This window comes from Triturus cristatus, chromosome 4_2 (assembly GCF_964204655.1).
Source record: "Triturus cristatus chromosome 4_2, aTriCri1.1, whole genome shotgun sequence".
NCBI classification, from domain to species: domain Eukaryota; kingdom Metazoa; phylum Chordata; class Amphibia; order Caudata; family Salamandridae; genus Triturus; species Triturus cristatus.
The window spans coordinates 521,678,756-521,701,099 of NC_140586.1; positions in this window are offsets into that span (position 1 = coordinate 521,678,756).

Below are 22,344 nucleotides of genomic sequence, written 5' to 3' on the forward strand. Positions count from 1 at the left end.
CCTGTTAACATAACAAGAGCATATTGATTGGTTTAAAGGCACCCTCCCCCACACCATAACAAAAGTGAGACTATCACACCAAAGGCACTGTAGCACACCGAAAAAACATGCAATACACTTCATTCCTGGGACCGTGTTGCGTCCTCACTGCTGTCCCGTATTCCGACAGCATAGCGTCCAAACCTTCCAATGCTCTATGTCCACATGTAGAGAAGGAGCAACCTAGCTGGTCTGCTTACACACCACATCCAGAGATTGATATATTGCAAGCACCAGAATTACGTACACTTTACAGAGACGTAGTAAAACTATATAGAAACCTTACACAGTCCGTAATGTGAACACTTACAATTCAACCTGCGAGGATTACTCAATCTGGACAACCAAAAGTGACTGCGACACATATCAGCCCACAAAAACTGAACGCGATTATGGGAAAAATGCCCACCAAACTTGAGCAAATGCCATTCTGGATAGCACAGAAAATAGTACAGTTTGAAGCAGTATTTTCCCATGGGGCCCACATGAATAATACAGAATATTAACAATTTGCTTGTCAATGAAAATAGCTCACCGGATAGAGGATTGTACCACTTGGGGTACAGATTTCGCTGCCGTTTATAACAAAACTCGTGGTACCCCCTCAATAGCAGTTATACCAGATGTATTGAAACAAATACAGAATGAGTACGGGGCAAAACCTGCCCTGGACTTGAGGATGAAATTTGCCAGGCATCAACAATTATGTTAGGTAACATAAAAGGGGAGGCAGCAGCGGTGGCTATACACCAATGCCTTAAAGAAGTCACTCCTGCACAACAGGAGCAAGAATTACCTAAGATTCCCCAAGGGTAACCAATGTTGCCACCAGTTCCACTGGTCCCATCTTTCACCAAGAACCCACCCACTCTCCGAACAATGTTCGTGGGATCCAAATTTACAAACAACAGAGGGCTTTCTCTACCCTTCAACATGAATTCGGCTTCCATCCAGCCCTGCTGTCTGCAACACCCGACCCCTGGAAGCACACCTCACCACTCCACCACTCCTCCCCACATGGGAGGCCCCCCAGTACCTCCACCCCTGTACTCCCTTACCCAAAGACCCCTGATCCACCAGCCCCTTTCTATATATGACTTCTAAGGGATGGGCTTGTACTGGGGAGGTGTGTCTCTCCCGGGTGACCAATACTGGGCGTCAGTCTCTCTTGGATCCTACCTTTTTCCTTTCTTTTTTCAAGTGTCCATATACCCTTCCCTTCCCTTTTCAGTATACTGTACCACATTGCCCAATCTATCACTGTTCGTAATTTTCATATTTGGATGTCATAAGGTGTTCATGCTGTATAACTTTTGTTTGCTCAATAAAAAATTGCTACCCCCAAAAAAAGAAAAAATATTAGTGTTACGTATTTCTAAATAGAACATATCGGGCTGCCAGAGTGAAAATAGATTTTGCTGTTAGGCACTGTAAGGACAGGCTAACATAAAATAATATTTCAATATTAATTAAAACAAATATGAAACAATAAAACATTAATGACATAAAAAAAATAATTAGTTCATTTTTAAAATTAAAAAATATTAAAAATAGTTTCAAGATATTAAGTAAAATGTAATGTACAAGCAAATTAATATTCACATATTTTAATACTTTCTCCACCTTTTCCTCTAAAAATCCTACTTCCCACTCGTATATCATATTTACATGTACATTTATTAAACAAATTAATCAAATTTATAATAAAATATTTCTGAAAACATTTTTAAATTAATTAAAAATTTACAAACCATACTAATACAAAAACATACAACTTAAATAAAACTTTACAGATATCCACTCATAAATTGACTTAAAAAAATCATATAACATACAGCAATATTTTTTTTGACTATATTTTTTACAGAATTAAAAACAACCCATATAATGTGATTCTTACCTTCAATATACCAGTCAACAATATTTTAACATCACAATATTTTTGACACTGTGTTCATGCATCAGATTATTTTTAATTTAATATTTTGTCCAAATATCCTGTCAATGGATCCTGGCAAAGTAGCAACCATACATTTGTCAAATAGTGGTTCTTTCGACTAGTTAACTATTCCAAACAGTTTATGAATGGGTTTGCTCAGATAACATGTACATTTTCAGACTTCCAAAATAGAAGAATTTATTAAAAGGTTTCAAATAGGAGGATAAAGCTAGTTTCTGCCTTTCATGATCTAAAGAAGTCTTCTATGCTGGTCCCTATTCTGCATCATCCTAACCCTTCCAGTTTATTGTTCAGACCGAAAAGGCTATTTGTGCTGTTTTATTGTGAGCACATTCCAATGATTGTCTGAAGCATCCAATCATCTGCTTGTCACATGTACTCAGTCTTTGTCGACAAAATTACTCTATACTGGAAATTAAGCTATTGCCAATCAAGTACAGTTGTATGGAATAGATATGTCATTTAATGGAAGGTACGAACCCTTAGAAATAAGACATTAGCAGTTCCTCCAGGTTATGCAATGAAGAAATATTGGTCATGCTCATTGGTCTTTTGTTTTTTCTGCAGTATGACTTCTATATTACCTATATACTTCGTTCATAGAATGTGATAGTTGAAGCTAACAATCAAGGAAATGGATGTCTTAAAACATTTAGCCAATAACACCTCAATTACTTGTCAGAACGCCAATAAAGGTGGGGCACTTGTCATTATGGACACCAGTTTTTACAAACAACAGGTACTTGCTCATTTGATGGATACTAATACCTATGCCACACTTGAAAGGAATCCCACTGAACAATTTTTTGAGACCCTTAAACTGATTTTGCAAAGAGCAGTACACAATGGTGTAATAACAGGAAGAGTCAGAAGATTTTTAACTCAAAGCAACCTCAAATCGCCAAAAATGTACATGTTAACCAAGGTACATAAGAATCTCCATCAGCCGCCATTCAGACCGATCATCTCCAAAAGAGGGAGCATGCATGAAACGGTGGGTACATTTTTAGACAAGTATTTGCAACAGTTTGTTGGTAAAAAACAGAAATTACATCAGGGACACCACTGACTTTATATTCAAAATCAACCAGACTCAAATAGCACCCAATGATGAACCATGGCTTTGCACAGTGGATGTGAAATCGCTATATATGTCAATCCCTCATGACCCAGGCACAGAAGCCATTGAGAATGTCTTGTTTCACTCAGACTTTGATTCTGATTTTCAGATGTTTCTAATGGAACTACTCCACTTTTCGCTATATCAAAGTTATTTTAAGTGGGAAGATCAATGGTTTTTGCAACTGTCGGAAACTTCGATGGGCAACTGTGCTGCTCCATCGTATGCTAATATTTTTATGCACAGATTTGAGGAAGAAAAGATTCTCAGCTCTATGGTTTGGAACAAACATGCTATAACATTTTTACGATACATCAATTATATTTTTATCCTTTGGAAAGGACCCTATGCCACACTTATCTCGGCACTCAATGCTCTGAACAACATCAATGAGAGGATACAATTCACCTTTGAAGTGCATCAAGAAACCATGACATTTTTGGATGTACAAATACACAGAATTGCTGACAAACCTGAGACCAACATCTTTTGTAAACCGACTGACAAAAATAACATGTCACATTATAACAGCTTTCATCAGAAATCTCTGAAGAACAATCTACCGTATTCACAATTGTTGCACGTTAAATGCATTGTGTCTAAGCCTGAGACCTGTGTTAACAAATTGATTCTATGCTTATGAGGTTTGCTGAATGGGGTTACCCCTCGGAAATACTGGAGTAAGCTAAAGCTAGGTGTACCAACAAAAGAAGGATGGATTTGTTCAAGAAAACTGAAAAATTAACTCAAAATCGGATGGTAGTTTTTTCAAAATATTCTACAATGAGTCACCGCTTTAAGAATATTATCAGCCAACACTGGCTGTTATTAGCCATGGAGACGGATTTCAAGGGGTTGTTTGCCAACAGGCCTATTTTCGCGTACAGAAGAGGGAAGAATCTTAAAGAACTGCTTACTCAACCCGTGGAAAATACCAACACGACTGTCTTTAAGGGTTCTTCACCTTGTTACAATTGCTGTAATTGCAACAATGTGATTAAAGGCTCATGGATGACTCACCCGATGAAAGGGAGGAAAATCAATCTTAGAGTAATTGCCACTTGTAACACTTCCAATGTTATCTACTTACTCAAATGCCCGTGTGGTTTAGACTACGTGGGCCAGACCAAAAAGAGAGTGAAGATAAGAATCCATGAGCACAAGAGCAATATCCAGACGAGGAATATGAAATCAGTGGTGGCTGCTCTCTTTACTGAACATAAACATAACATCAGCCAACTTAAGTTTTTGGTCTTGGAAGAAGTGGAAAAACTGGAAGGAATTGTCAACAACAATCGTCTTCTCCAGAAGGAGAATTATTGGATCAGATTTCTCAACCCACTGAAGCCTAATGGACTCAATGACAGAATGGAATTTCTGTGTTATCTATAACCCTCAATTTTGCCTTATATCTGCCAATTCTGTACTCTAACACGTAGTCCTTTGATTAATATGCACAAGTGTTTTGACCTACTTCTGTTTTATTCACTTTCCATAATGGCACAGGTGTTGGTGTTATTAACTTCACATTTCTTTCACGTTTCAGTGTTTAGCTCATTCCTGTTCACTTTTGTTTCATTGCGCGAGGTTACGCTTGCGCACTTCAAGCTTTGTGTTGGTTTATTATTGACCTTTTGGGAGAACTACATTTATCTGTCACCACTCTATACTTTCTGAACACTGGTTTCTCACATGTAAACCTTTTTGGCTCACTTTTACATAATCTTTCCAATAACATCTGTTTATTTGCCCAATATCTTTCATAGTTACCGGTATTTGTTGGCAACTGTGAGGTGATTCCTCACTCTTTCATACTACAGTCACTCTTGTGTTTGTTTTCTTGTGCTTAATATTATTCGTGTCATTTTTGTTCGACTCACTGTTCCAGTATGGCGGCCGTTGTTCGGCCCGCCACGCAGTCCATTTGCATTTTTAAGTTCTGTACACCGGGGAGAGCGTGATTGGGATTTTTTGGGTAGCTTGTTCACAACAGGTTCATTTGAAGGCATTCACTACTGTTTTTGGCCGTCTCAGTGGCAGTTCACAATTGTGCACTTTTTAGATGACTACCTCAAAATGGCGGGCAGTCCTAAGGGGCTGTGCATAAGTCAGTCTTTTGTCTCAGGGCTTAATATTCACATATCCGGAGCCTGCAGCCCGGCATGAAACATTTGGAAAACAGCACAGCGTGGTTGTTTATCCGCAACGTGAGTACGGGGCCATTTGTTGTTTGAATCTTTTACAGGTCGACCTGACCGTTCTTTATGATCTATGAGCCTATTTGGCAACTGTGTATTCTCATTATTACCTTTGCTATTCATTTGTTAGGTCTAAACCATGAAAATATTCTGATTGGTTTAGTGAGTACTTCGTAGCTACACGCATGGAGGCATGTTTGTTCAGTCACTTGCACTATTTGCGCACTCTACCGTATCATGGTTTTGGCATTTCACTCACTTCTGTTGACAGCACATGCTTTCCAGCGTGCACCTATATGGATAACGTTCTGCTTGGCACTTGAGCAGGTTCGTCACTTTCTCTATTTTCACCCGTGTTTCGCGCTGCTCGGAGCACCCTTTCATCGTTAGCACTCTACACTTTTCATGATCTTATATAAAGCTCAGGTTCAACTTGACAGTGCTACTATCTGCATGTGCTTCATATTGACTTTTTTGACGTCTTACAGTTAATGTTCACTGCGTTGAACATCTTTGAGATACTCTTACACTTTTTGGTTGTTTTTGTTTATTTTGGTCACCTCACCTTGTTTTGGTCTTTTATTACTGTGCACGTTACCTAGGCACTTGTGTACAGAATTAATGTTATAGTGGTATATCTGTTGGATTGGTTTCCTTAAATCGAAATTTTTTCAACATTTGTTGTAGATCTTATCGCCTGATGAAGGGCGTCAGTCAGCCCAAAATGCATCGGGATGGAATGTAATATGATTTGAATCAAGAGAAATGGTAGTGATGGTTTAACAGGATTGCACATCAATCATGTACAGTAAGTGGCTTAGATTATTTAATCGATACCAATAGCGTTGGTGCCCCTCAAGGTAACTGAATACAGACAACTCACTACCACAGATGTCACCCCACAAGAGTTCCTAAGAGCTCCAGTGCAAGACTTGAAAAACCAATGTACCTCGGCACTCTCTGAATATTTTACAGTTTGTCAAAAAGTATGACATAATTTACAATTCAGCAAGTGATGTCATTACTCACAGGAAACCAATCCATGCAATCAATCTATTGCACAATATCATTTAATATCAAATATTGACATTTCATACAAATAAATTCAAACAATGAACGGGGTGTGATCCAAAACACAAACAAATATTATTAAAAAGTCCACGGAGGTCAAGATCATATGGCCTCTTTGTTAGTAGTGATGGATAAACAGCCGACACGTGTTTGGTTACAAGGTAACTTCTTCAAGTCTTTAAATAAAGATGAGTGTAGATTTCAAGAGGCTTCGGAATGTTTCTGAATGTTAGTATCCTTTTCCTGAATGCATTAAAGTATTTAAGACACCCTTATTAATTAAATCGTGTGAGTCACTGGTCACTTGTACGATGTAACCCCAACACGGGCAACATGTAAAGGAGGAATTAGTTCAGTATTTGTTATCCCCAATTGCGAGAAACACAAAATGATAGTCTTCCTCTTATGTTATGTCGATATTTCAAAGTAGCATTTGTCTAGTAGTCTCGTATTAGATTAAATAAGAGGCTGTGACATGCCCCTCAGGAAACGGCGCGTCCGCCGTGTTCCTACGCCGTGTATCCAAAGTTTGTCAGGTTATATCAATGGATATTGACTGATATAAACGTAATATCAACACACGTGAATAAAATATACACATTTCCTCATCGTATGGAAGAATGAACTGATTTGAAGCCCGTGTGATTAATTATTATTTATACCTCCTTCACGGGGTCTTGTGCTGTGCTCAGGGGGACGTCTCCTAATCAGGAGACGCTACTTTATTTGTTATTATGAGCCACACTTTTTGACCAGATAGTAATACCCCAGAAGCACGCAACAAATTCAGCAAGAAGAATAATTTAGGTTGTGCGTGTCTCAATTCATTTTTATAGTTGAAGCTCTCTCATGGTGACAGAATGATAACACCTTCTCCTAAATTGACTCCATGCCTTCAGAAAGACATGAATACCCACTGAGCCACCTAAGAACCATCAATGGCCTTAGCATCCCTTATAACTCAATGAACAGCACACTCTGAGCAAAGGAGATTGTCCAATAGTCCTGAAAACCTGGCCATCTCAATTCAAATCCTAAACTTCCTTGTACTCCCAAGAGATCCTGGACAGCAAGGTTTCCTCCAGCAGGCATAAAAAGACATAGCACGATCCAGAGCTCCAAAAATCCCGGAGAACCTGAAATGTCTCTATTATTGCTCTGGAAACTCATTGTTAAAAGTGATTCATCCTATTACATCTCAATAATTAGGACAGTATTAATATGGAATACCTCTCTTGTAAGGGGCTGAAATTACCAGGTTCATGCAGCACATAGATGAGACAGAAAAAGTAGACAACTTCCCTCATATTCTACCTCACATTGGACCCAAGTGGACACATGTCTTTTCCTGATGGTAGAAAAACAAAAGTCTAAATACACTTCAACTTTCTGAAATTGAATTGAATTGTGAACATACATTGCCACATAATGCTTAGTGAAGACCATGAGTGAAAAAATATCTCCTTTACTCAAGTCAGTTTCCATAGCTACTTCAAGATTGGACACATCCTCACTTGTCTTTTATCTCGACAGTAATTCCTTCATCCAGTATTATCATTGCAGGTTATCAGTAATACCATATCCTGGCATTATCATAGGATCATAGAAGTTGATGCGCTACAGGCCTGTATGGAATGGGGAATAAAATAGGAATGGGTGTTACCGTACCGATTTCTAAATATACATAATTATTTTGCATAAACCAAAAGTGGAGGGTGTCTCCCAAAACAAGAAGTAACTATGCCCTTCTCCTTAGTGCTCACCAGGCACAGTGCAGTGATAGGTTATAATTCACAGGGTACACGCACGGAGTACTAGAGGGACATATCAGAGACACATGGACATTCCATTGGCACATGGGCTTGCATCCCCCACGTTAGACTATTTCAACAATTTGAGATGACAATAATGCACTGATAATCTTCTAAATGACAACTATGCTGCTTCCACAACTGAAAGATATTGTACTGAACAGTATTAACTATCCCTCTGAGAAGTTGAAGATGCCAACACGTTCCCTCGTTTCAGAGCAGATTAATAACAACAGCAGTCCAGTTTGGCATGTGCCTATGCAGGTTCGTTGAGAATTTCAAGATGGCCACTGCATCGCAGCTTATTAGGGCTTTCCAGGGAACACAGTGGTCTAGCCTTGATACACACCTTCTTCTTTACATGAATACATATGGCTTTCTCTTCTGCATTTTAGGAGTCCATATTAGTAATTCCGTCGCTTGGTCAAGATTGGAAGGATTGGGTAATTTTTTTAATCTATCAGTAGCAATTAATACTGTGCCTGGGTGTAGGAATAGGGATAGAAACATGAGTACACTTAGCAGTTAAACGTATTTCAAGATGGAAAAATTTTATACAAAAAAGGGGTTGAGTCAATATACTACCGCACGTACCACCTCAGTGGGACAGATTATAAAACACTTAAAGTGGTGCACAGAACCAGAAGTTCAGCCCCTTTCCACTTCCAATGGAGAGAATATCCTTAAGCATTAACGGATTCAAATGGTTCAGCACCCCTATTCAACAAAATATGTAACTTTTTGTTCATGATAGTTCAGCACAATTGTTATAACAATCCACACATGCAGTACATATGATTCTCAGTCTCAAATAAATGTTTTGAAGGAAATTCGTAACTCATATTCTTCTTCATTTATTCATGTCCTTAAAAACAGTACCTAACGCATTTCATCACCATGGACTTCTTCAGGGCTACAAAATACAAATAAATAAAGAAAAGCTTATTTAAAATATGTGCAAACAATTCTATACAATTGATGAAACATCAAAGAAAAAACAATTCCACACTGAACAGACATTTTCTTTCCGTTACATGATCCCACATAAAAAGCACCCAAAGTTATACCAATCCATTTAAACGTAACAATGACATATTTTCGTTCTTTTATGACATCCTTCTTATGACCATGTAACTAGCTATGTGCTGAACTAAATTCTCAGGTACCCGTTCATATTGCTTAAAAGGACATCTTTTTAACTTTTAAAAATGTTTTACTTATCAATTTTTATTTTTATTTTTAAGTACATAAATATCGTTTGATTTTTATCGCATACCGAAGGCACCCCTTTTCTTTTCTGTTTTTGGACAACCTATTTCTTACAATTTGTGAAAACTTCATCTTTTGTGTTATTAATCTAATTTTAAAAAGGTCACTACAATTGACTCATCTAAAAAAAAACTATTGTTGTAACAATTGTGCTGAACTATTCTGAACAAAATGTGACATATTTTGTCGACTAGGGGTGCTGAACTATTTAAATCCAATAATGCTTAAGGAGTTGGTAGGTGCGTTGAATATTGCCTCAACCCTTTTTTGTATAAAATTGTTCTGTGTGTTTTGGGCATACCAGCACTACCAACTAGGGTTTGACAAAATCAGTTTGGATTTTGATGACAATTCAGAAGGGATGCTAGGTGATTTATTTAATATGGGAGCTCTGTTTCAGTGAAATCCCGACCATTACCACCCAAAAGTGAGGGCTTAAAGGATAATTTTAATAGATTAGAAAAACTTAAGAAACAAGAACTAGCTAAATGATGGGATGGAGCCACATTAAGGAAATACATAGAAAATAAAAGCATACCGAGAGGCCTACGGATATTAATTTTCCCTAACTTTGAAGACTTGGAGTTAGATCTCCTAGAGGAGTGGGAAGAAGACCTTTACAATGCCTCATACAAAATGATGAGGATTTTGGTTACAAACACTGAGAGAAAGGTGTAAAAGTTAACGGAGGTGATAGTCAAACTTTAAAAAGAAATTAGTGAGACTAACTTAAGTGAGAAAGGCTACGTGGGGGAAATTGTTAGGGAGTTGAGGGTACGCTACTCTGAACACAAGTCAGCCATCAGACATCACAAACTCATATCGTTTATAGCTCAGCACTGTCATGACAAGTCATGACAAGTCGCACACAGCAAACGAATTACGCTGGCTGATCTTAGAAAAAGTAAAGTTAAACCAGGCCATAATGAGAAAGACACATGCAATGGCAGAGAAACATACTGGGTTTTTTACCCTTAATACTGTAAAAAAGGGAATCAAGGAGGAAATAATTTGGAAGATTACATAAGTAGCTCAGGCCTCCGGCTCATTCCAAAAGATGATAAGGATAACATTCCTGTCTATTCAGTTGGGTTTCCATTCTAATTCAAACAACACAAACTTCCCTTTAAGATGAATGCAGATGCGATAATTCATTTAGAAATGTAAAATCTGTGAATCAATTTGATCACAAACATATAAGCAGTAGACCCCTTTGACAAGCCAACTCCCAGTACCTAGCCCATTCCCTATATAAAACCATCTTAATATTGCGTAAAACAACACACGGGGGAGACATAAGTTTAGTACTGAGATAAAGTTACACAACTTTGTGAATTAATTAACATTTGCCTAACAAGGTAAGTTTTTTAATATTGTCTGTAAATCTCAAAACCAACATCGAAAACAACCACTGAAAGATATTGGGGGCGTTTAAAAACTAAATAAACCTAGTCTCCCATCATACAAGTAATTTCTGGAACTACATAATGATGCAGAATATCACAATATTGGAACAAACAATAAAAGATTCTTTAAGTAAGTCATCATATGCGCAATAACGTTTATAAACTAAGCTTAGTCTCCTATCTTTTTAGAAACATCTTTTGAAATAACACATAGGGTGGAGAGAAAAATAGTACCAAATCAATTAGTTGAGACCTTTAAAAATAATTACCATTTGCTTAATATATTTTACAAATCCAATGATCTATATTGAGAATAGCCATTTAAAGATGGCGAGACCCCTCGGAAAGAAACAAACGTAGCTTGTAACTTTGCCCACATGCACACTTTACGCCATGCCACTTAAATAGTGTTGCGTTTTTACTCTCTCACACATAGCGGAACAGAGAACCCCGGCAACACAAATGTCCAGCAAGATATTAAAAAGCAGGTAAGTGAAACCGGGATAATAGGGGACGCAGATTAATAAGCAGGTTAATAACAAACCATAAGGGGATTTGTGCAAGCAATGCAGCCACAATGGCAGTTGAGTAAATCTAGCGAGTAACAGGTAACAGTATGTATGCCTTGATTCCCAAAGATAGAAATGCAACAGTCGAAATACCACTTTCATGCATTGTGACCTGCTGAGCCAAAATATATCGGGAGTAACATCTGTCTCAGGGAGACATGTAGGTAAATTTATCTAACTGTTGGAAGATGAGCAAGGAGTGATTAACCCAATGATAGAATTTTTTTTTAAAAATGCCTCCTGTCATGTTCTGAAACCTGCATAGTTAAAACCAACCGGGAGCAATATCTGTCCCAGGGAGACCTGTGGGTAACGTTATTGAACAGTTGGGAGATGAGCGTGTATCCCTAGTAAAGATACAAATACTGGATCTGGTATGTCCACAAACACATTAAAACAGTTTTCTCAAGGAAAAAACTGATTAAAAAATGCCGACTATGCAACTTAGTTCAATGTCTAAGTCACAAAATCAGCATATGACATAACACCTTTGTCTGTTTTTTAAGCAAACTAAGGTCCATGCATTACAGCATGGCCATAAAACAGTACATAAAAAACATATAAGAAATAAGTTCCCATAGTAAGGCAGCAAGATCAGGGTATTTAAGAATAACGTTCCAAGCATTATCTACTTTAAGATAACAGCATCTAATATTGCTTGTCCAAGAAAATCCCAATTATAGCCTTTCTTATTAAATGATTAGTGGACATGGGCACACTATAACAGAAGATATTATCTCTTTTCATTTTTTTAGGATCTTAATTACAGAGAAGCCAACACGAGAACACAAAATGTCAACGTAGATTTTGTATACATCTATATGTGTCAAAACGAGGCTAAGCAGACCAAAACTGTATAAACCCTCTGCACGCCAAGGCTGGACCAATACAAATTAGATATATTTAAAAAATAAAATGTTTTAAAGGTAATATAATCCTTTACTATCTATATATAACAGTACGATCTATTAAGAATATAGGCAAATGAGATCTAAATTACAAAATATGTTCCACTTAAGTAGCTCCAGTCATGGAGACAAATGCCGAGAATACTATCGAAAAGAAAATCATATTCCAAGAGGTGTGATAGAAGGTTTACAAACCCGTACCCGATTACAAACCAGAATTGTGACTACAATTATCGAATTCTGTGTCAGTAAAAAAACTTACAATCCTACATAAAAGCGGTAGTACACTAATAGGACCTAGCATGAGGCCTATTAAATACAACAAAATGGAATGGTTATAAGGTGAAAACACATCTATCACCTCTTAAGCATGTTGTAATGAACAGCATTCCTCCTCTCTCTTGCCACTCAAATAAAATAATTACATCCTTTCAAAATTTCAGACAAATAGAATATTTGTCTCACAAACAATCTTTATCACGGGTTGGTGTTATGCTGAAGGATGGTATCCTCTTTCTTAATCTATCACATTCGTCTTTTCTCATGCTGAGAGTAGCAGCTATTTCTAATGTTAATCCAAACATTTAGGAGCATCCCCCCATGCTTAAAGTATCAAAATCTTTTTACCCACAGATTCCCCTGTACCCTCCGTCTGCAACTAATTGATATAGGTGTGGTCCTGAAGAAGGTGGTTGAGAATTTAGTAACCCACCGAAACGGCGTTGACATTAAGGATATCCAGCTGGCAACATATTCATCGATAACCAATGGGGGACTTTTTAACCCGTGATTTATATCAAGAAAATTGTATGCCATCATAGCTGGACATAGAATGTGTGTGAAGTATGTATGCATGAGTATGCTTGGGTAGGTTGAGATGAGATGTGAGGTAGTTGCGGTTTAAAGTGGATCACAGCACGGGGTGTCTATGTAAATCATGTATACAATTCATATTATGTTGAAGTGATGAAATGATGAATTGCATATAATAACAATGCATATCATGTTAAAATGATGAAATGATGAATTGTTTATAACAATATAGCACTACCAGATAAAAAGTTGGAAAAAAGGAAATATTTTTGTTAAAAAAAAAAAGAATGGTTTGAAATACAAAAAATTGCTGTAATCATTGAGGTTACTGGGAGCCTGGTGAGTTTTCTAGCCACTAGTGAACTAGACAAAGGTCAAGTGGCAGTGCTCTTGTAGCTCATATTATTGTTACTAACTTAAGTGAAGCAATACAAAAGAACTGTGAGATCTTAAAACAAGAATGGACTAATTACCAACAATATTTAAAGGATAAAAAACAGAAAAAGATCATACAGCTTGATTACATTATAACTAGGCCAGTAATTTGCCCCACCAATATTGAAAAAGATGCAAGTGTATCATCAAGTACCACATCTCTGTCGTCAATGGGCACTGACCCAGGGGAGGGCACAAGTTATGATGTAATGAATAAATCTTCATCTGTTTTTCTAAGAGACGTACAGAGGTACAGATTGGGAAACAGACAAAGAAATCAACACAAAGAATCAGAAGGAGAGGTATAAAACACAAAAATATGAGTGCAATTGAGTATCATCAATTTGTCCTCCAAGATATTGACGGAACATGAGATATCAGTTCTTAGTAAAGGTCTGAACTTTTGTCCTACTGAAAAATGTAATTTTGGGGATACTCATCTTAATTTGTATAAATTTGTGAAGAAATTAAGATTAAAAAACATTTTGATGAACATCCATTTGTGCCGCACATTACATCACACACTACTAATTTTTCAACATTCTCTATAAAAGAACTTAACGATAGTTATTTAGTTGCATCATTAGATGATGAAGAATGTAGTGGTGACCTTTTACAATTGGCTAATGACCTTGACGTACAGGAGGATGTAACCATTGACAGTGGTCTGTATCATATATCCAAATGCACACCACCTAGTACCCAAAATACAGTAATTGATGACATCTTTAATAGTTATTCAAGACCTTCACAAATTGGAGGACAAACAAAAACAGCAATCAATGCAGATATCTCAATAACATGACGTGAAAAGACAAGGAACTTTTGAAATTGTTAAAGAAAGATCCCAGCATTGTAATACTCAAGGCAGACAAGGGAGGGAATATTGTCTTGATGGATCTGTGTGACTATCTAGGGGAGATTAATAGACAATTATGTGATGATACATGCTATGAAAAAGTGATTGAACATCCTGTCGCCTGGATTGAGAAACACATAAATGCTTGTTGACTGGCATGAATCATGTTTGCTAACTGATTTAGGGGTATATTCACAAGATAAATATCACCAAAAAATGCTAACGCAACTTTACACATCGCAGCTAATCGCGGGAAAATAACCCTGTGTTAACATGGAATTCACAACACAGCGGTAGCATGCGATAGTCTGACGAAAACGTGGCCAATGTCCGTGATACAACCACCCCGACGGAGATAAAAACACAAAACACAACACCAGAAAACATGCGATGAGCCCATCCGCGATGAGGAAAGCAGGGATAAGCACCGCCAGGACTGCGAAACACACGGCAGGCAGGAATAAGCACAACAAAAGCCTGAAAAAGCAAGACAGACCAAACAGAAAACAACAGCCAACCACAATGGAGGCAACCCGAGCCAGCAGACAACCCCACCAAACACATTGGAGAGAAAACATTGTACATGGCAGGCCAACTTGGACAAGATGAATGCAGCCTGAGAGTGGAGGAGGACAATGGCAGAAAACCAGAACTCCAGCAATGATGCGAAATGCACCATCAAGCAGAAACACGTCAACAACAAGAAGGCAGCAATGCACACCAGAGGTGGGAGTCCTGTGCCACACCAGGAGCTGAATGACATGGAGGAAATGGTCTCCACCACATCAGTCTGGAGATGGTGGCAGGACTCGGGGACCGGAAACTGCACCAAACAACAGACACAACAGCAACAGGGAGAGGAACCAGCAGGAACTGGGGGACGGTGGTAGATGGGTACAATGGCATACATGCACAACTAAGCACAGCACAACTACAGACAAACCATGCCCCAGAGTAACAACATCAACCAGGAGCAAAAGTCACAAAATCAGGCAATGTCACACCACTGAACAAGCACAGAAGTGAAGACAACACTGCCTGAAAGGGAGAAGGGTGAGCCAAATCAGAGCTGAAGGGACATCTCACACACAATGCAGCACACACACATAGGAAGCAGAACACCCCAACATCCAACACAATGTGGTACAAACACCAACTTGAGCACAGCCAAACACAGGACACAAGTGCACCCGCCTGTGGCTGGTAAATGGCCACACGCATCTGGCAAAGCACTAAACAGGGACGTGATAATGCACACATACAAACACACAGTCCTGATGGGGTAGCAATGCACGGATGGCTGGGATCCAGAGAGTCTGTGACACACACATTGGCATACAAATCAAGACACAACACAGTTGGAGACAAGTGAAAGTGCGGAAACTTTATCAAAAAGTGTGAGTAAGTACGGCCAAGAGAAGTGCCACGATATGCAGACAAATGCAGCAGCATGTCTCTATGAGGAGCGTAGGAAAGCACCCATGTCCACCTCAGGGGAGTCCCTCACCAACACAGTCACTGTCGTTTCGGGACCTGTGACCATATCCACAACATGCAACCATGTGTCGTGACAAGTGCAACGGCTCACATCCAGTTGTGGCTGCATGGTACCTTCTCACTCGTCCATGAATGCGAGTGTAGCTGCGTGTGTCACGTTGCCACACAGCTGCTCCTCCCTGCCAAGGGCACCCATACTTGTGTGTGCTGCACGGTTGCATAAAGTGCACTCCTATGGGACACCATTCTAATGCCTGTCCGTGCATGTCCTGCGCCATGCCAATAAAACCTCTACGCTGGCCTTCGAAGGTGTGTCCGGACAGGGCGGACACAGGTGTCCAGCCCATGGCTGGCTGGGATCACACTGCGATTGAGGCCAGCCGAGCATCCTTGCGCCCCTACATGTCCTCGTACCTGCGGGCCTGCTCTCCAGGTACATGCCACATTGCAACATTGTGTACTGTGGCCCTGGTGGCGACAACACTCCAAAACAGAGACACACTTACCGCACTTCCTGCACCGGGCCAGGTCCGGACCACACCCTGCCCCTCCTGCAGAACCAGCACACACAGCCTGTGCATGCAGGGGGGCAGGTGCAGGGCTACATGTCCAGGGTCACTGCCAACACTGAGGTGACATGGCAACGTCCACAGAAGACAGCACACTGTGATGTAGCAGGGCCCGTGCCCATCAAGCTGACACAATGAGCACACGGACACACTTGATCAAATGGTGTGAATTGCTACGGGCACGTGTGCACGGCCACATTTATTATCGGGCACACTTATCGAGTGACAACTGTGTTGGATGTGTGTGGGGTGTGTGCACACCAGCCGGCAAGGACTGCCTGGTGCAGTCAGAAATCGACAACAGTGTACATCGTAAAGGACACAACCATTTAACCATAAAGGCCCCATGATTTGTGCTGCACAGAGTCAGTAGCCCCGGATGCACAGTGTCCTGCACGGGCCTGCTGCCATGGTACGCTGACTTGCTGTGCACTGGGGCAGGGTCACGGGTGCAGAGTAGGTACGCAGGATGACAAGGGGCTTAGTCGCGGAGTGTCTCGATGGACATTGGAAGGTGTACCCTCAGGGCAGGATACAGAGGGCAGGCCCACGCTGATACAGTCACTATGGTGGAGATGAATTGAACAGACACATCTCGGACACCAAGTCAGGTCCAGCCAGAAGAAGATGTAGAAAACCATCAGGCCATGGGCTCTGATGCCACCAAGGTCCAACAAGATGGTGCCCATGACTCATTGCGCACAGAGTTAGTGGCACTAGTGCAGTTAGGGAATGCCACCTGCGTTGAGGTGTGTCCAATGGTGTAGATTCCTCCACATCTTACCCAAAACACAGTTCCACATGTGTGACCTACTGGACCACAGTGTAGGCCTGAGGCAGCGGTCAGCACGGGCCATTCACAGAGTGTCGCCGGCATAGGTTGGATGGCCCCACCGGCTTGCGTAGTTCAGGTTCAGTGGCACCACAGGACACAGACTAGGGGTGGGCGGAATTTGCGAAAGTGACTTTCGCAAATTATCGCATGTTACAAATCTCCGCAAACATGCGGAAATATCGCGAAAATGCGGAAGTTTTTTTCCCGCCCGTTCGCGGTATTTTCTGTATGGTCGCGGCTCGCCAACTTACCCATGCGGTTGCTCGCGGGCGCGGCCATCTTGTTTTCACTCTTCTCGCGGTGCATGATCGCGAGAAGAAAGACGTGATCGCGCGACCAATGACATTACTGCAGGCGCGAACTGTCGCGAGACAGCGCAAATGGCTACCAACAATCCAACATCTCGTGGAGAACGCGACCGGATCGGGAAAATTTGTCGGCGAACGCGGGGATTCAGGTAAGGCGATCATGCACGCGCAAGAATGTATTATTTTACAGCGCGAGCAAGAAACAAATTATCGCTAAGCTGCGGAATGCGGAAATTTTGACATTTTCGCGCTCTCCGCGGAATGCGAAAATGTCAAATTATCGCAATTTCCGCGAACGGAACGGAAATTTAGCCCAGGCCTAACACAGACTTGCGAGGAACAGGGGTGATGGCAGCAGGTCAGTTGTTGATAGTGTTCGGTCACCTCCGTGATTGTGACCTGGCTTTCATCTGGACTGAGCCACATCTTTCTCTTACTCCTCTCCGTGCGACCACTGGTGTGGACTCTGCCATTCATGATACGCGACTAAGTGCTGGATGTGGGACCTACTGGTCAATAGGGTAGTCCTGGTCCCTCATCCACGTGACACCGGCTGGCATTGAACAGGGATAGTGGCGCCACATGTCGCAAGTTGCCCATATGGAACTATGCCTCACTGATCAAAGGGAGTCTGGTGCTGTGACCGCTTCCCCGGCTTTGGGGTCACTGCCATTCAGGACTCAGGACACAGTTTCACATATGGGACCTACTGGGCCGAAGAGGACGCTGGTGTAGTATGTTAATGAGGAAGGAGTGATGTGGGCCAGATTTGGGGGGCCAGCGAGGGTCTGCCGAGGCTGCAGAGGTCATGGAACTGGTGCTTGGAACTTGCACCCGCACGTGGTGGACCCTCCTTGACACACGACGGTGTCGGCAGGTGAGCAGTGGGGCCCTGATGCGCTGGGGCGGGCAGGCCTGGTCTGTGCATCAGTGTCCTGGGGTGCAGCAGGCGCACAGGGTCGCAAGCCCCGCTGCTCACGGCATCAGCCTCGTGGCAGGCCGCGCGGCGCCACACTCAGTGATGTTGGCCTTCCCGTGAGTGAACCGCGCTCTGCACAATGGGGTTTTTGACCACATCCCTGCGCAGCCCTGGCGTACTCAGGGCCAATCCACTATGCTCACGCACAGAGGGGGGGATGCAGTGTGGGACACTTCCGCTATCTGACCCACGGCCTGGGGTGACATGGTTGCACCCACTGCTCACTACTCTCCAGTCCCCAGCAGTTGTGGTCTGCATGGACATGTCTGTGGTTTGCAGACCCATGTCCGTCCTGCACATCCACGCCTCACTTCTCGTTGTGTACATTTCCAATCATGGGTCACTTGCATCCTCGCACATGGCTGCATTCCGCATCTCCACACATTCAGCTGTTGTGTGGCTGTGGTGCCATGATATGTCTTTATTGGGTTCAAGGGTAGCCCAGGATGACCATGGAGTGGTGTTGTCGTGTCTGGTAGGTAGTCGCATAGTTTGACATGTTGTATGTTGTTTGGTCACATGTGCATTCCCACAGTTGTGCGTTGTGTTTGTGGTGTGTGATGTGTTGATTTGGCACTTACCAACAAGCAGTCCAGTTCCATATGTGCCATCCTGGAAGCGCTGGTTGATGATAGACTGTCGGAAGATGAAGGAATCATAAACACTGCCTGGGTAGTTGGCGACGACATTGGTGAAGAGAACCCGGTGGTCCACTATTGCCTGCACATTGATGGAATGCGTGTGCTTTCTGTTGCGGTAGTGGTGTGCAGTATCCACAGGGGGCACAAGTGGGACATGTGTGCAGTCGATTGCCCCCAACACGGCCAGGAATCCGGCTATGGCATAGAAGCCTTGCTTTGTCTCCAGCTGTTCCTGCGCAGTGTTGGGGAAGTGAAGGTACTGGGGTATGAAGCTGAGGATGGCATCCGGGACAGGTGTGATGAACTTTGATAGGGCTGGCTGTGAGACCCCTCCAACTCTGGCAGTTGTTGGTTAGAAGGTACCAGAGGCCAACAGGTGCAGCACAGCCAGCAGCTTTATCTGCATAGGGATGCAGGTTCTCCGCTGTGTTGGGACCGTCAGCCTGTGGACGATGTGGGTCATGATGCGGAGGATGGTTGTCCTTTTGAGCCCGTAGTGGGCAATGACTTCCTCGGGCATTAGGTCTGTAAGAGTGGTGTGTTTTCGGTAGGTCCACTGTCTTAATCTGTGCTGCCTCTGTGGTGGCCCGGGGGGGGCGGGTTCAGGTCCTGGGGGTGGTGGCGGTGGGTGTTGTGGCCCCGTTGGGGCTCCGGGCTGCATGATGAGTAGCTCCATGGTGTTGTTTGTTCTTCGGCGTGGCTGTGTGCGGGGCTCCGTTGCCTACTGTAGGTTGTCGTCTGTCTTTACCTGCTTGAGGCAATTGTTAAATACCTGCGGCTACCGCGGCTTATCGCCTGTTTTTGGTTCGCTTCGCAGATCTGGCAGTTCATTGTGAAAGTGTTGTTGTGGTTTTTTCGTGTGTTTTTGCACTGGAACATCTGCTCTGCATCTCATTAGGGTTAGTACGTGGTGTCCACCGCGGAGATACATTTTGGGGCAGTTATCGCAGGAATACTGGCGATGGCTGCAGTTTGCACCAGCTTGTGAATGGGGTGTTAGGTCTAATCCACGAAAGGAACCGGCTTTGATTCCATAAAGCTGCACAGCCACAACAACATTTGAATCGAATGAATCAAATTCATATGCTCCTCTTTTTACTTTTCTTCAATTTTAACTGTTACTTTTCATCCATTTCTTATCGTAATAGTTCAATTCATTTTATTCAATCGTTTCTTCGTATATGTATTTCAACGGTCTTCAAAAAGGCTCAGGAGTTCAAAGATGGGTTCCACATGCCATGATTTATTAACAACAACCCAATGCATTTCGGGAACTGATTCCCTTCGTCAGGGGCATCTACAAATACAAACGTACACATATTTCAATCAACTTTAAAAACATGGTAAAGCATTTCACTTATATTAATAAGCAGAAAATCTGCGATTGTCTACCAGACACATGGTATTAGATGAACAGTAATCCCTTCATTACAAGTCTTTTCAACCTATTCCCACCATCCCCCAACATGATGCATCCTGGCGCGCCCTCCTTGTTCACCCTTGTTAAGCTTAGCGCATACATTCAGAGTTCATTTTACCTCTTAATATGCTAATCAAAGTCACACCTGTGTATACGAGTATGAACAACTTCCATGCTTACCATGACATAATGGTCACCCCAAGAATAATCATTCCGTCCACATGGCACAATCTGTTATCCTCCCTTCACTTGGCGTACAGAGACGCGTATTACTCGGATACAAACGGAATAAACTTAATGGCTACGAACAGCTTCCTTATAATCACGCCCCTACTCACTCTAAATGATTTGTTGCACTTGTGTATACGGTGACTTTTCACTAACATAAACAACAGACTAAGTGTACTGTGCTCTTTCATTACTTTTAAACAGTGCTCCTACATATTCCAAGATGCAATATATTCCGTGCCCTTCTATATACCATGTTTCAAACACCCTCGTAATCTCAAATTGCTAATTAATCATATTAACTGACATAATTACAACTGTTTCATAAAACGATTCTTATATATGATACTTGATTATATCACAGTCCTCTTATTTTGTACTGTGTAGAAAATGCTTCTGTCCATGTTAATCCCGCACGGCAGGAAACCCGGCTCTTGTGCCCTTTCATCATCTTTATCATTCAACCTTAACATATATCTCGTGATCCTGTTCTTATTTGTTACTCCTTATGAATTTTTTAACGTTATTTTGATGGTGGGTGCAATCTCATTTGAGACGAACTAATTCATGCAAATGAGGTTAAAGAGGATGAGATGCACACCATTGTAATCCATGTTCAACCAATTTTTATATCATTCCACCTTTGTTCCACTTTTAAAGGCGTGCAAAACTCGCTCCGCGCTTGTCTCATTGCGCTAACAATATGTCAAATCCACGAAAGGAACCGGCTTTGATTCCATCAAGCTGCACAGCCACAACAACATTTGAATCGAATGAATCAAATTCATATGCTCCTCTTTTTACTTTTCTTCAATTTTAACTGTTACTTTTCATCCATTTCTTATCGTAATAGTTCAATTCATTTTATTCAATCGTTTCTTCGTATATGTATTTCAACGGTCTTCAAAAAGGCTCAGGAGTTCAAAGATGGGTTCCACATGCCATGATTTATTAACAACAACCCAATGCATTTCGGCAACTGATTCCCTTCGTCGGGGGCATCTACAAATACAAACGTACACATATTTCAATCAACTTTAAAAACATGGTAAAGCATTTCACTTATATTAATAAGCAGAAAATCTGCGATTGTCTACCAGACACATGGTATTAGATGAACAGTAATCCCTTCATTACGAGTCTTTTCAACCTATTCCCACCATCCCCCAACATGATGCATCCTGGCGCGCCCTCCTTGTTCACCCTTGTTAAGCTTAGCGCATACATTCAGAGTTCATTTTACATCTTAATATGCTAATCAAAGTCACACCTGTGTATACGAGTATGAACAACTTCCATGCTTACCATGACATAATGGTCACCCCAAGAATAATCATTCCGTCCACATGGCACAATCTGTTATCCTCCCTTCACTTAGCGTACAGAGACGCGTATTACTCGGATACAAA